This window comes from Mus caroli, chromosome 18 (genome assembly GCF_900094665.2).
Source record: "Mus caroli chromosome 18, CAROLI_EIJ_v1.1, whole genome shotgun sequence".
In the NCBI taxonomy this organism is placed as follows: Eukaryota; Metazoa; Chordata; class Mammalia; order Rodentia; family Muridae; genus Mus; species Mus caroli.
The window spans coordinates 35,822,279-35,836,194 of NC_034587.1; the positions used below are offsets into that span (position 1 = coordinate 35,822,279).

At 46.9% G+C, this 13,916-nt stretch overlaps 1 long non-coding RNA gene across 3 annotated transcripts in view; it reads left to right on the plus strand.

Moving 5' to 3' along the window:
- Positions 1 to 13,916, plus strand: part of LOC115029857 — an 84,540-nt gene that overhangs the window by 29,841 nt on the left and 40,783 nt on the right. For all 3 annotated transcript variants that reach the window (XR_003835413.1, XR_003835414.1, XR_003835415.1), the window contains one exon: positions 5,609 to 5,774. This is a non-coding gene — a long non-coding RNA (uncharacterized LOC115029857). The remainder of the gene's footprint in view (positions 1 to 5,608; positions 5,775 to 13,916) is intronic.

The following is a 13,916-nucleotide window of genomic DNA, read 5'->3' on the forward strand; positions in this document are numbered from 1 at the left end:
TTTATTTAATATAAGTACACTGTAGCTGTCTTCAGACACTCCAGAAGAGGGTGTCAGATCTCGTTATGGATGGTTGTGAGCCACCATGTGGTTGCTGGGATTTGAACTCCTGACCTTCGGAAGAGCAGTCGGGTGCTCTTACTCACTGAGCCATCTCACCAGCCCGAGCTTGGCCATTCTTGTTCTGAGGCGGCGCCTAGGGGAGGCTGGATGTAGAGATTTGGGGTGAGCTGGGGGAACCTACGGGGACGGGCTGGGGAGGGAGGGGCCTGTGCATGTCTCTTTAAGAGCCGAGTGCTGCCCCCGCCTCGCAGGCGCCCGGAGTCTCACAAAAGAACAGGATGTTGTTGATTTGTCACCAAACCACAGAGAGGAAATGATTGTAAATTTCCTTTAAACATCCCCACCGCGCTCCGGCCGCCCCCGCTTCCGCCTCCGCCGCCCCCGCCGGGCCCAGCGCAGCGGGGCCTCTGCGCTCCTGTGGCCGCTTCGGCTCCGGCTCTCCGGCCTGGGCTCCAGGCTCAGGCTCCTGCTAGCCCAGGAGGGAGCAACCCTCTGTGCTTGTGGGAGCATCCCAGCCCTGGGTCCAGCTGCTTGCTGAGAAGCATCAGGCATGCTTTTTTTTCCCCCAGCAGCTGCAGCCAAGGATGGTCCGCAGTCCGCTTGGGCGCTCACGGCTGGTCGATCATGCATTGTTGCTTCTGTTGCTGGGTGCCCTGCCCAGGAAGCGCCACTCCTCCGAAGACTAACCAGGGGGTTTATTATCTAGGGAAACCGAGGCACATATAGATGACTTGAGTCACCAGATTCTTTCTCCCCACAACTGGTTTAGGTCATCCAGAGCTATGTGCGGGGGAGGGGGCGGACAGGGGGGGGTATTATAGAATATGGTCCCAAGCCACGATGGCAATCTCACTTGTCAAGTCAAAGTAGGGATACTAATCTGAGTTACTTCATGGGGATCACACCTGCCTGCAGCTGGCGGTCTCTTTGGGATCCACTTGGGTTTCGGTGCGCCCTTGCCTGTCTGCCACTTCAACCCCGCCAGTCCCGTGGTTCTTGTTGCCTTCAGTTTAAGATAACCTGGAATTCTCTGATCAAGTTAGTGCATTGTGCCAAGCCAAATTGTTGCTTTTAATCTTGGCATTAAAACCAAGAGGTAGATGATGCTATTGGTATGAGCTGGTGAGGAAGGTTCTAAGTTGAACTGAAGCAGCCTTTCAGCCCAGTCATTTTTCGCATTACATTCTGATAACTGCTGAGCCCTCTGTTTAATACATTTGAATGTGTTAAGGTAGCTGCTGAAGTCTTTACAGGGGAAGTATTTGTTAGGTCTTTTGTCTCCTTAATGTCCAGGGGGACCTTGGTAAGTCGTTGTGCCTCTCTCTCAGAGCTAATGTGTTTCAGGTCCACAGGCTGGAACTACTATTTTCATGAAGTCCCCTGAGTGGCCATTAGAGCCGACTTGAGTGGCTTGGGACATGGTGTGGGACCTGAGCAATATATTCATTCTTTCTCTCCCTCCCCCTACCCCTCTCTCTGTGTGTGTGTTGATTGTTGATGTTGGGAATTGAACCCTGGTCCCACAGATGCTAAGCCAGTGCTCTGCAACTCTACATCTAGCCTTCCACTCTACTTGAATGGAAAAATGAAGTCACCTGGTGCTAGTCTTCGAAGGTTAAATAGGCCCTGAACTCAGCAGACAATGTTTGATCCCCAGCTCTAGGGGCAATGGCCAGAGTTGCCGAGTGGATGGGGATATGACTTTGGGTAATTCACATAAATCAGTTTTTGTTAGCTATTTGCCCCGTGCCTCGCTTTGTGTGGAACGCTGTTTAATTTTTCTCATTTGACCCTAAGAGATGAACAGTTGACTCGGGGTACTGGGTGAGGTTATATGCCTAACAGTGCTGAAGCTGCCGTGAGACTTGTACCCCGAGATCCCCGGGTCTATACATAAGGAGGTCGGTCACCCAGGCTCTCTGGATCTCAGACTGCAGTTGCTTGCCTTCAATCACTGTGGAAAAGACAAGAGGGTCCTTGGTGCTGGTGGAGTTGGAGAGACTTTTTGCAGCCGCCTTGGCTCCTGTGTGCTGCAGCTGTCTGTCATTCTTCAGCTTCAAGCACATTTGTTGCTGGACCTCCGGAGTGGATCTCAGTGTTTCCACCTGTCCTTTTATAGAATGCCAGTCATGGAGGGAGTTCTGAGTGCTCATGGACCAGAGTGTTGCTTTCCCAGATGTAGCATGAGAAGGTACTGGCCAGTGCCACTAATACTCTCTGGGCACTGAGTAGGTAAGCCCAAAACCGGAGCAAAGCTACCAAAAGGAGAGGGTCTCCACCCTCCCCTACTCAGGTCTAAGGAACTGGGAGCCAGAAGGCAGGTTATCTGATGGCTCCTAGTATCAGTTTCCTAGCTTATGAATAACTGGTCTTAGATGACCCTTCCAGCCATTATAAGAAAGTTGAATCCTGTATACTCACAGAGTTAACCGTTTTCAATTTTAATAACTTAATTTTAATACATATTTTGTGTGTACTTGTACACACACCTGCATGAGTTCCTGTGCATCACATGTATGTGAGTCAGATGGCTTCAGACCCTGTGGAACTGGAGTTCCAGGCATCTGTGAGTTGCACAATGTGGGTGCTGGGACTCACACCTGAGTCCTCTGCAAAAGCCTGAGTTAATATTTATTAAACACCCATTAAATGCCAGGCGCCACCGTCACAGGTCGTTAGAGATAACAGCAGTCAACAGAACACAAGCCTGCTTGGAGGTTAACAAGATCCCCAAAATTATGCATCTAGCTACCATGTATACCAATATGTGCACGTGTCTCTGTATATGTACATTAGGGAAAGAGCAGCTCGGACTTTGGGTTATGATAAAAATGGAGAGTGAATGGGAGCTTCAGTGTGTGTGTATGGGAAGGGGAGTTAGTTCCTTCTGGTGTGGTCAGGAAGCCTCACTGATCAGCTGGAGCGTGTGTGTGTGTGTGTGTGTGTGTGTGTGTGTGTGTATGTGCGCGTGCGCGCGCACGGCACACAGATTCTAGGAGTTGGGATGGCAATGGGAAAAGGCTGGGGTGGGGCTGTGCTGTGCTGTGCTGTGCTGTACCTGCTCTGCAGAAGTCTGGCCCGCCAACAGCTTTGTGAAGAAGGAAGCTCAGAGAGGTTATGTGATTAGCCTATGGCCATGCAGCTAGTACAGTGTGTAGAGGAGGTGATATTTAAGCAGCCTTAACTCCACCTTCCGAGTCCTGGGGTTACAGATATGCTGCTGGCTCTCTCGGATGCCATTCTGAACCGGCAAGCTTCTTCGCGCTGGGAATTCTGCTTTCACAGACAAGCTGGTGTTTAATTCATGATGTGGTTCTTCTGGTTTCTAGAGGGTTAAGCATCCCATGGACCAAGGAGATTGCTAGCCCAGGAGAAGTCTGATTGATCCCAGCTCAGTTCCTTTCTGTGAATGGGATGGAAGTGGTTCCTTAGATTCAGGAAAGCCCCGTGTTGAGTTATGGCAGAAGGGAGAGAAACACCTTTGGATTATATTGTAAATAAGAGAAATGGGAGTATTGGGGTTGCCTGGATCCCTCGGGCCCCCACCTTCATTTTAATTTTCCTAGGATATGCTCAACACAAGTGTGCTGTATTATACAGTGGTAATTAAAACACTTGGATTAGTGGACTGAGGTTTATAGGGCAAACAGGAGCCTCTCTTATTCACAGGCAGGAATCCAGATTACCACATGCTTGCATTTTCTTCCTGAAACCATGGCCTCCTCTGCTTAGATACCCTGCCTCCCTCCCTTTTTCCACAATCCTGCTCAGTCTGCTGTTTTAACCCAGTTTGTGAGGACTGTAGACCAGTACTCCCCTATCCCAACAGCCCAGGGAAAAGTGAGTCAGAATCCAGCAGGCTGCACATGAGTGGCAGAGAGCAGAGGCAGCCAGGAGCAGAACTCAGGGCCAGGGCGAGCAGATGCCAAGCCTCTCCCAGCCTCTCTAGACAGCTTTCCACAGGGTTGCTATGGGAAAGGGCAATGGGAGTTGACTCTTCCAAAAGCAGACCACCCCAGAGCACCTTCCCAGATCTGATGCTATCATACTGTACTGCATTCACAACATTGTTTTCAACTATGACATCGAGGAATAAGGCAACAGAAACGGGAAAAAAAAATGGTACCCGATTTACAGTCTAGATCCTAGAACTTGTTCTAGACCCTAGAACAAGGAATAGTTGGAAATAGCGGATGAGAAATTTTTGACCAAACTAGTTTGTTTGGGGTCCAAGATAGTTATTGAGCGCTTATTATAGGACAGATGTTCTTTTTGTTTGTTTTGTTTTCAAGACAGGGTTTCTCTCTGTAGCCCTGGCTGTCCTGGAACTCACTTTGTAGACCAGGCTGGCCTCAAACTCAGAAATTCGCTTGCCTCTGCCTCCCAAGTGCTGGGATTAAAGGAGTGTGCTACCACTGCCCAGATGTTTTAAGTGTCCATGCATTGGAGAAGTGGAGTTGTGGTTACTTATGCATACACCTTGTGGGTTTCTGTCTCTGCTTGGGTAAGGGAGGATTTGACTGGCAATCTTTGTTATAGAGAGCAGAAGAGGTATGCATGGTTTAAATAGCATTGGCCAGAGTGTAGTCTTGAGTTCTGGTTCTACAGGGTAGTCTTGTTAAAGCCAGAACGTCGTCGTCGGAAGTCTTTATTGCTTGAGGGGAGCAATCTGGACCCCAGAAGACAAATCATTCCTTCCCAGGGCTGATCTCATCTCATCACCAGGTGATGGCCTTGAAGTGTACTGTTCCTGGAACTCAAGGTTACTAAAGACAATGAGTAGAGACCTCTGGCGCCTTTGGGGTTTGTTTTGAAAACACCGACAGATACCTCAGTGACTGCTTGTGTTTCTGCCTGCAGCACTGGAGGGGGCTGAGAGGGTTAGATATCCATTGTGTTTTAAATAGACACTCCAGAGTGACTCAAAACACCTACCTGTGTACAGAGCAGATGACTGACCCAAAGTAAAGGAGACAGATACAAGAGGAAGGAAGAGATGCACTCTTATCCAGCTTTTAGTTGAATGTGGACCCAAGGACAGAGCCCGTGTTGCTCCGCAAAAGCAGCTTTTACAAGCCTGTTATAAAAAGCCTAGTGTGGTCCAGACTGACATCTGACCTTGAATCTGACATCTCCTGGTCATGTGACTCTTACGTTTTGGTAATTTACTGTTCTGATCTTTACTTTCCTCATAAAGGAATAAAATGAAAAAGAAATATATAAAGCACATACCTAATCAGGACTAGGTGGGATACTAATCTGTTCCGCTTAGTAAGTGTTAATAACGGGATGACCGAGGGCCTGAAGGATGATGACAGGTGGAAAGAGATATGGTTCCTGTTGCCTGCCCTTTGCTCCATATTCTTGGTTGGACCGTATGCCAGGAAGGCAGCGGGAGTGCGCGGGATTCTCACGTAGAGTTCAGGTGGGAGTGGCTTCAGACGCTGGTTTGGGATGTGAGCTACTGGATGGAGTAGAGAAATGTTAAGTGTTTGAATTCATTCTTCAATATTCTTTCCTACATGCCTTGTGTTTATCCAAATAGTCCACAGCAAGTCCCGTGAGAGGCTGACAAACAGGAAAACAACGGGCACCGGATGTAAGAGTTCCCTGCCAAGGTCACCTCCACTCTCCTGAGGAGGTCTCCTGCCAGCAGCCACCAGCAGTCAGTGATGAGAAATCAGAATGATGGACGCTTGGAGTGATTGCAGGTGGGCAGCACAGGGACACCAGAAGCAGGGCCTCCTCCACCTGCAGGGTCCAGCACTCTCCTGCTTCCCAAGAGGACCATGATGCCCCTCAAAGCTTTTGGACCTGCTCTGGGGGGAAGGGGAGGGGCTCATTACGCATAAAGGGGAGAAGCAATAAAGACAGGAAGAGAAGAGTGTGGGATGGAGGGGCTGGGGATGTAGTTCACTTAGAAGAATGCTGGCCAGGCATGCACAATGCCTGGGGCTGATCAGAAGCCTCACTGAGTATGCCAGGAATAGTGGCCCAGGCCTGCAATCAGTGCAATTCAGCACAGGCTGTATTTGCACTCACAATGAAAAAAAGATGCTCCAGGGTGACAGACACACGCTAGGTGAGAGTCCTCTACTTCCCTGAGGGTGTGCAATTAAAACAAAACCAAAAATGTCAGGCTTAGTCACTTCTACTGAGTTTTTGTCTGCTTGCTCTTTTCCTTCCTTCTTCCTTCCTTCCTCCCCCTCCCCCTCTTTCTTTCTCCTTTCCTTTCCTTCCCCTTCTTCCTCTTTTTCCTCTTCTCCCCCTTCTTCCCCTTCTTCCCCTTCCTGTTTAGTTTCTCCAGTCAGAGTTTCTCTGTGCAGTAGCCCTGGCTATCCAAGACTCCCTTTGTAGACCAGGCTGGCTTCAAACTCAGACATCCACCTGCCACTCTGCCTTCCCAGTGCTGGGATTAAAGGTGTGCTCCACCACACCTGGCCTTGTTTGCTTATTTCTGAATTAATGAATTATTTTTTGAGATAGATTTTCCCAATGTAGCCTTGGGTGGTCTAGGGCTTGATACATAGACTAAGCTGGCCTTGAACTAGTGCAGTTGAATTTGCTACTTTGTGAATTCTTTTCTAACCCTTTATCCCCTAGCCGCCAGTTTCACCCTCTGTCTATAGATAGGAGAAAAAGATAAGAGGGGAGAGAGACAGTGAGATCTCTAAATCTAATTTCTTTCTTCCTGTTTCTTTGAGCATGAATTTGAACAAGACAACCCCCACCACCAACCCCACCTATTGGGGCTCTAGCGTTTATATACCCTCAGAAAAATTCCCGGAATTCCGAATGTGACACTACTGCAGAAACTATCTGCAGCTGGCAAAACCAGACCTCTGTTAAAGCATGAGGTAAACCAGTCAGCTGCTTCGGACAGTTCAAAGCAGCGCTATATTCCACCCCTGGGATTAAAATGAAAATACTTTCTTACAGTATTTGTGTGTGTGTGTGTGTGTGTGTGTGTGTGTGTGTATAAAGAAACCAAAATTCTAAGATTCTCGCCACAGGCTATCAATGAGTCCTCCTACCTCTGCCTCCCACTTGCTGGGATTGCTGGCCTGCCGTGTTTTATGTGGAAAATATCGTTGAACAGATAATAATACAGATGAAAGATTAGCAGGCCATTTTTAGGAAAAGGGGTTTGCTAATGCAACCATGTCTATATATGCAATGAAAAAAATAAAAATAAAGGCCCCTGAGACCCTTCCTGGGACAACCAAAAAAAAGAGTGTGTCAGAGGACAATTTTCAGGAGTTGGTTCTAAAATTTGCTTTTTATTGTTAATGGCTTATGTCCTGGTCAGTTTACTGACAATCTGACCCAATCTAGGGTAAAAATTCTTCTTTGGGAAGAGGAAACTTCAATTAAGAAAATGCCCCCACCTGAATATCCGGTCAGTAAGCCTGTGGGGGTGTTTTCTTTTTTTTCTTTTTAAGATTTATTGATTATTTATATGTAAGTACACTGTATCTGTCTTCAGACACACCAGTAGAGGGGTCAGATGTCATTACAGATGGTGTAAGCCACCATGTGGTTGCTGGGATTTGAACTAAGGACCTTCATAAGAACAGTCAATGCTCTTAACCACTGAGCCATCTCTCCAGCCCCCCGTGTTTTCTTAATAAATGATTAATTCCTGAGGTTCCAGCCCATTGTTCGTGATGCCACCCTCCCCCCGTGGCAGGTGGTCTTGAATTTTTATAAGAAAGGTGGCTGAGGATGCCATGGAGAGCAAGCCAGTAAGCAGTACTCTGCCATGGTTTCTGCTTCAGTCCCTGCTTCCTGGGACCTGTTTTAAGTTTCTATCTTGATGTCTGTCTCTAAGTGACTGAGTGTGACCTAAGGATTGTAGGCTGAAATAAATCCTTTCCAAGTTGCTTGTGGTCATGTTTTCTCATAGCAATAGAAACCCAACTAAGGCAGAAATTGGTACCAAGTAGTGGGCTATTGCTGCGACAGACATGATCATGTGTTTTGGGGAAGATCGTGGTGGCATTTGACCTTTGGACTGGAAAAGCTATTGAAGAAGGTTCATCCCCATGAGCTGTTCCGTGGGAGCTTGGAAGGGCAGAATGTTGGGAGCAGGTGAAGATGCTGGCGGCCTGGCTTGTGAGGTTTCTGAGGGAAGCAGGGCCTCTTCACGTGTCATCTTGAATTAAGGTTCGGTGGTTCTGGTCAGCTACTGCTGAAGAACTGAGTGTGATTAACCAGAGGCCAGAACCAGTAAAGCAAAGTTTTGCTTTGCTGGGACAATTGATGCTAGTTAGGTGGGTTGGGCTGAAGAGTCAGCTGTCATGAGGAAGAAATCAGTGTAGCGGCACAGTGGCTCCTGTTTCATCCTCGCACTTAGGAGTCAGAGGCAGGAGGATCTATATGAGTTGGAGTCCAGCCTGGTCTACATAGTTCCAGAACATGAGAACAAATGAGACCTTGTCTAAAAGATTGCACACCCCTCCACGGGGGTGGGGGTGGGGTCGGTGGCACAGCATTATTGTGGTGAAATCTTGTTAGTATTTCTTCAAGGTTAACCTTCCTTGGGCTGGCAGCTGAAGCCAGTAATGTCTAAGAGTTTCTCAGATGGTAATGGTTACGGCTTGGCACTAGAGAGGCCATTGGTGAAGGTACAGCCTCAGCTGCGGTAGAAACCCCCACATTGAAGGGATCATGGCCAGATCGGAGTCACTGAAGACAGCCTGAGAGAAGCTGTTGGTGGAAGTGCGGCTCAGTGGCATCAGGGTTCCTGGTATGTTGGCGATGCTGTACTATGAAGGACCAACCAAGGACAGCAGCAGCTGTGGAGTGGAGCCAACCAGCGCCTAGAAGCCAATCTTCACTTGCTCTCTGTGGTAGAATCAGAGAAGCAGAAGTGCTTAGGCCCTTTGGAGCCCAGCAGGTCATGGTGAATCCCAGGTACATGGTTGAACTTTGGTTCTGATTTGATTGTAACTGTGCCCTGGCTATTCCTAAATAAGAAGTATATAGCTTCATCTATAATTTACAGGATCCCATAGTAAAGAGGCTTTGAAGTTTTAGACAGACAATGGATATTTTAGAGAGACTTTGGATTTTCTTTTTTTTTAAGAGATTGAATTTTTAAAGTGCTTGAATTTTTAAAGACTGTGGGACTTCTAAAACTTGGAATGTGTTATTTATTATTATTATTATTATTATTATTTGGTTTTTGGTTTTTCAAGACAGGGTTTCTCTGTATAGCCCTGGCTGTCCTGGAACTCACTCTGTAGAACAGGTTGGCCTCGAACTCAGAAATCCACCTGCCTCTGCCTCCCAAGTGCTGGGATTAAAGGCGTGTGCCACCACGCCCGGCTTTGGAATGTGTTTTATGTAGAGATAATTGATACTAATATGAAATCTTGGGGGATAAAAAAGAAAGGGAAGGTTATGGTTTAATAGTAGTGGATTGGTGTGTCAAGTTGACAGTGGGTCAGTTGTCATGATGTTTTATGTTTACTTTTTTGTAAACTTGACCCAGATTTGAGAAGGAAGCTCACTTGAGAAAATGCCCCCACCAGATTGGTCTATGGGCTACCCTGTGGAACATCTTAATGATTATGCAGAATGGCCCAGCCTGTGGTAGGCGGTGCCATCCAAGGGCAGGTGATTTTTGGTTGTATAAGAACGAGGCTGGGTAAGCCATTAAGCAGCATTCCCTCATGGCTTCTGCTTCAGTTCCTGCGTGACGTCCCTCAGTGATAGTGTGACCTGAGAGCTGTTAAGTTGAAAATAAACCTTTTCCTTCTCGAGTTTCTTTTAGTTATAGTCTTTTATCACAGCAATGTAAACCTAATTACAGCAATAGAAACCTAACTAACACAGATTAGATCGATAAAACAGGCAGACTTACACCCAGAGCCAAGCTTTATGGGTAGTGTTAACTATGTTTGTGTCTTTCAGAAATTTGGTCAGTTCTCTTTCTGTGCCCTTTCCAATGAAAGTGGAAGAAGCCACCATGGCGCTGTGTAAGGGATGTCTGTATAATGCTACCGGACGTATTTCTGACAGAAGAGGTTTTCTCTTTTGACTAGGGAATGTCAGTCCTCTCACATACAGTTCTGCAGGACTGTTGAGTGGAAACATCTGTGTTTTTCACCCCCTCCTTCTCCCTCACCACATGCTTGCTCACATAGTGTCTTAGGGTTTCTATTGCTGTGAAGAGACATGGTGAATACAGCAACCTTTATAAAGGAAAACATTTAGTTAGGCTTACAGTTCAGAGGTTGAGTTCATTATCATAGTGGTAGGAAGCCTGGTGGTACACAGGCAGACATGGTGCTGGAGAAGTAACAGAGTTCAAGGGCTGGATCAGCAGGCAGCAGGAAGGGACAATGAGTCATTGGCCTGGCTTTAGCATCTGATACCTCAAAGCCCATCCCCTAGTGACACCCAGCACTCAGGAGGCAGAGGCAGGCGGATTTCTGAGTTCGAGGCCAGCCTGGTCTACAAAGTGAGTTCCAGGACAGCCAGGGCTATACAGAGAAACCCTGTCTCAAAAAACAAAAACAAACAAACAAGAAGACAAGAGCTGAGATGGTGTCAGGACCACCAGATACTCATTCCTGGGAGGTGTACCTGCACCTGATGGTGATTGGTGATGTCTGTTTTCTGTGGAGGTGAGAGTGAACCACACAGATATACTCTGCTAAACTCTGTATTCTGGGGCAGTTCCCATGTGCATCCACTCTCAGAATGCATGTGGCTGCTCTAACTGCTAAACAGCAGTGAGGGAGGAGCAACAGATGGCAAAACACAAGGGAGAGAGACAGTGGTGTTTACTTTGTTGCAACTAAAAAAAAAAAAAAAAAAGATTATTGGCAAATGGTAGAGAATCTGACTGTGGCCACACATTCCCCCACCCCCAGGTTCTTCCCAGGGCCATGGAAAAGGCTAATGCAGAAATGGGTCCTAGGCTCCATGTCATGGCTGTGAAGTGGATCTGATTAGCAATTCTTAACATTGTGGTTGGGCTGGAGAGATGGCTCAGAGAGTAAGAGCACCGACTGCTCTTCCAAAGGTCCTGAGTTCAAATCCCAACAACCATATGAAGACTCACAACCATCTGTACAGCTACAATGTACTCACATACATAAAATAAATAAATCTTTAAAAACAGAACAAAACAAACAAAAAAACCATCATGGTTAAGAGGAGTTTCTTTCCAGGTATGGTGACTCTTAACTTTAATCCTAGTATTTCTTTTTTTTATTATTATTTTTATTTTTCTAAATGCAAATGCTTTATTTAACAGTTGCAGGTCATTCCGTGGGCTAAGTAGTGGATATCCAAAACCCAGCAGCAAGGTCAGCGCACCCTCTTCTCTTTCTGACTCCAATAGGTTGAGCACATCACCCTTTCGAACTTTCGAACAGGTCCTTTGACATTTCGGATGAAAGAACGGCTGGTGTCATTCATAAATTCCACTTGCACCTGCGTGCACTGTCCTTGAGAACCAGTCCTGCCCAGCACTTTGGTTACCCTAGCCAGCTTGATAGTCTGCACGCGCGCAACTCGTGTCCATGATGGCGGCGATCTGTTGGAGAGCCAATCTTAGTATTTCAGAGGCAGAGGCAGGCAAATCTCTTGTGAGTTTGAGGCCAGCCTGGTCTATGTATTGAGTTCCAGGACAGCCAGGGCTACATAGTGAGACCTTGTCTCAAACAAACAAACAGAAGGGATTTTTGCTTTTGTTTTGCTTTTTGAGTCAAGGTCTCTGTGTAACCCAAGCTGGATGCCATGTTGCTGCCCCAGCCTCTGGAGTGCTGAGATGACAGGTGCAGACTGCCATACCTGTCTAGTGCTGTGCCCATAGGGTAGCATGGCACTTTTGGCATGTGGGTTACTCAGTTAAGTTAATCAGGACACAGAAACAGTATGTCCATAACTGAGACTATACGCCCCGGTTAACTGTTTAATTAATTGGCTGTTTAATTAATTGACTGCTTAATGTCTAAGGTGGAAATCCTAACTCCATCGTGTGACTTTGGATGTGTGAGCAAGACAGCGCCAAGGTCTTAGAGAAAAGGTCTGTCTTGACCCAGAGCACACTGGGGACTGCCTGTATTCTATTCAGAGCCAAAGGTGAAGATGGCCCACCTGCCTCTCCTGTCAAGGGGAGTTTAACCAGCACTGGATGAGTTATCCTTTGGCCAAGGTTATGAAGAGAGGTTCCTGGGTATTGCTTCTGGAATTGGTTCTGATCATCCCTTCCAGAGAGTCTGTACCTTTCCCCGCCTCCCCAGCCTGAGTCCCTGAGCTGCTGTGAGGTTAGGAGTCAGCGGAAAGATCAAAGGTGAATGATTTTTTTTGCGCCATAAAGTAGCCTGAAAAACAAGTTTGGGAGATGAATGGCTTTGAGTCCGTGGGGCTTAGCTGGGCAGTTCTGAGAACTATTGACATTCCTGCTTGGGAGTTCTAGAGTCCTGCACCACTCAGAGGCCTCCCCCATATCTCCCCTCTATTCCAAGGGGACCACAGATTATGGGATGGTCACCCTGTGTCTCAGGACCCTGGAGATGAAGCCAGAGTGAGCCTTGTCCCTATATGATAGGGCTGTGATCCCAGGACCTGAGCAGGTGTAACTTGCAAAGCAGGGAAGAGATTGCAGTGTGGTTTCCCACACCTCTGTCCTGGTTCTCCTTTGCCTGGCAGCTGAGCTCTGCACCAGCGTCCACCGTGGCTCTTTTTGTGTTGACTGTGTCTGTACAGGCCGGCTTGGGTCTGCAATGCCTCCCTTTTTCATGAGGCCTCTAGTGGGACCGGCTGCAGGTGTTCGAGTCTGCCCTGTCCTTTAAAGACATAAGTAGGATGTGCCAGCCTCTGCCTTCAGCAACTTCACTCCACTCTACCCCATGCCCCCACCCCACCAGCCCTGGGATAATGTTTATATACAAATTCTGGCTTTGATCTCCACCCAGGAAAACACCAGCTGCTATTGGAAATCTTTTTGCTCCTGATAGAAAGCAGGACAGGCGGGCCTCCTGCGGGCCTACTCGGGCTTCTCTGGAGGGTGTTAGGAAACACCAAGTGTGCTTTATTTATATTTTTCAAAGTCATCCCAGAACCGTGTCCAGGCAACTGAAGGTCTGTCAAAGAGCTGAAAAGCCTAATTCTGTTTAGAAGAGACAAAGGGATTAGGTGTCCCTGGGACTTTAACCAGAGCATTGTTGGTGGTTTTGATTTAGGTTTCGTTTAGGGAAAGCAAGTGCAGAAAAGATGCCAAAGGTCTGGGCAGCCAGTGTTGTGGAGATGTTAAGAAACCGGGACACAATGAGGTGCTGGCAGGGATATGAATTAGTGTAGCCTTTTGGGGGAAACGTTGGCAACGTGTTTCGTAACAAATGAGTGTGACCTTAGATGCAGTAATCCACACACTGGAAACAGTCTTACTGCAATAGCTACACATATATGCAAGGACCTGTGTTCAGAAGTTCTCACTGCAAGGCTGGAGCTGTAGGTTAGTGATAGGGTGCTTGCTTGCTTAGCAAGTTCAAAGCCTTGGGTTCAATCCTTAGTACTGGAAAAATAGTACTCATTGAAGTAAAAAAAAAAAAAATAGAGAATCATCATCAAAGAATCAATAAAAATATTATATTGGAAAAGAAAATATTCACTTGAGTCTATTAGAGACAGGTTCAATTGGTTATGGTTTATCCAAGCATTATATAGGAATTAAAGAAAAAAAAAAGTAAAAACAATGAACAATATACAGATGGTACTTGGTGACCCTCCTATTCCCAGGGCTATCATTTAGGGTATTAGCTCACTTATAATATTAACTGAGCCTTCACAATAATACTTTGGTTTCTGTTATTAGAGCTTTTTTTTTTTTTTTT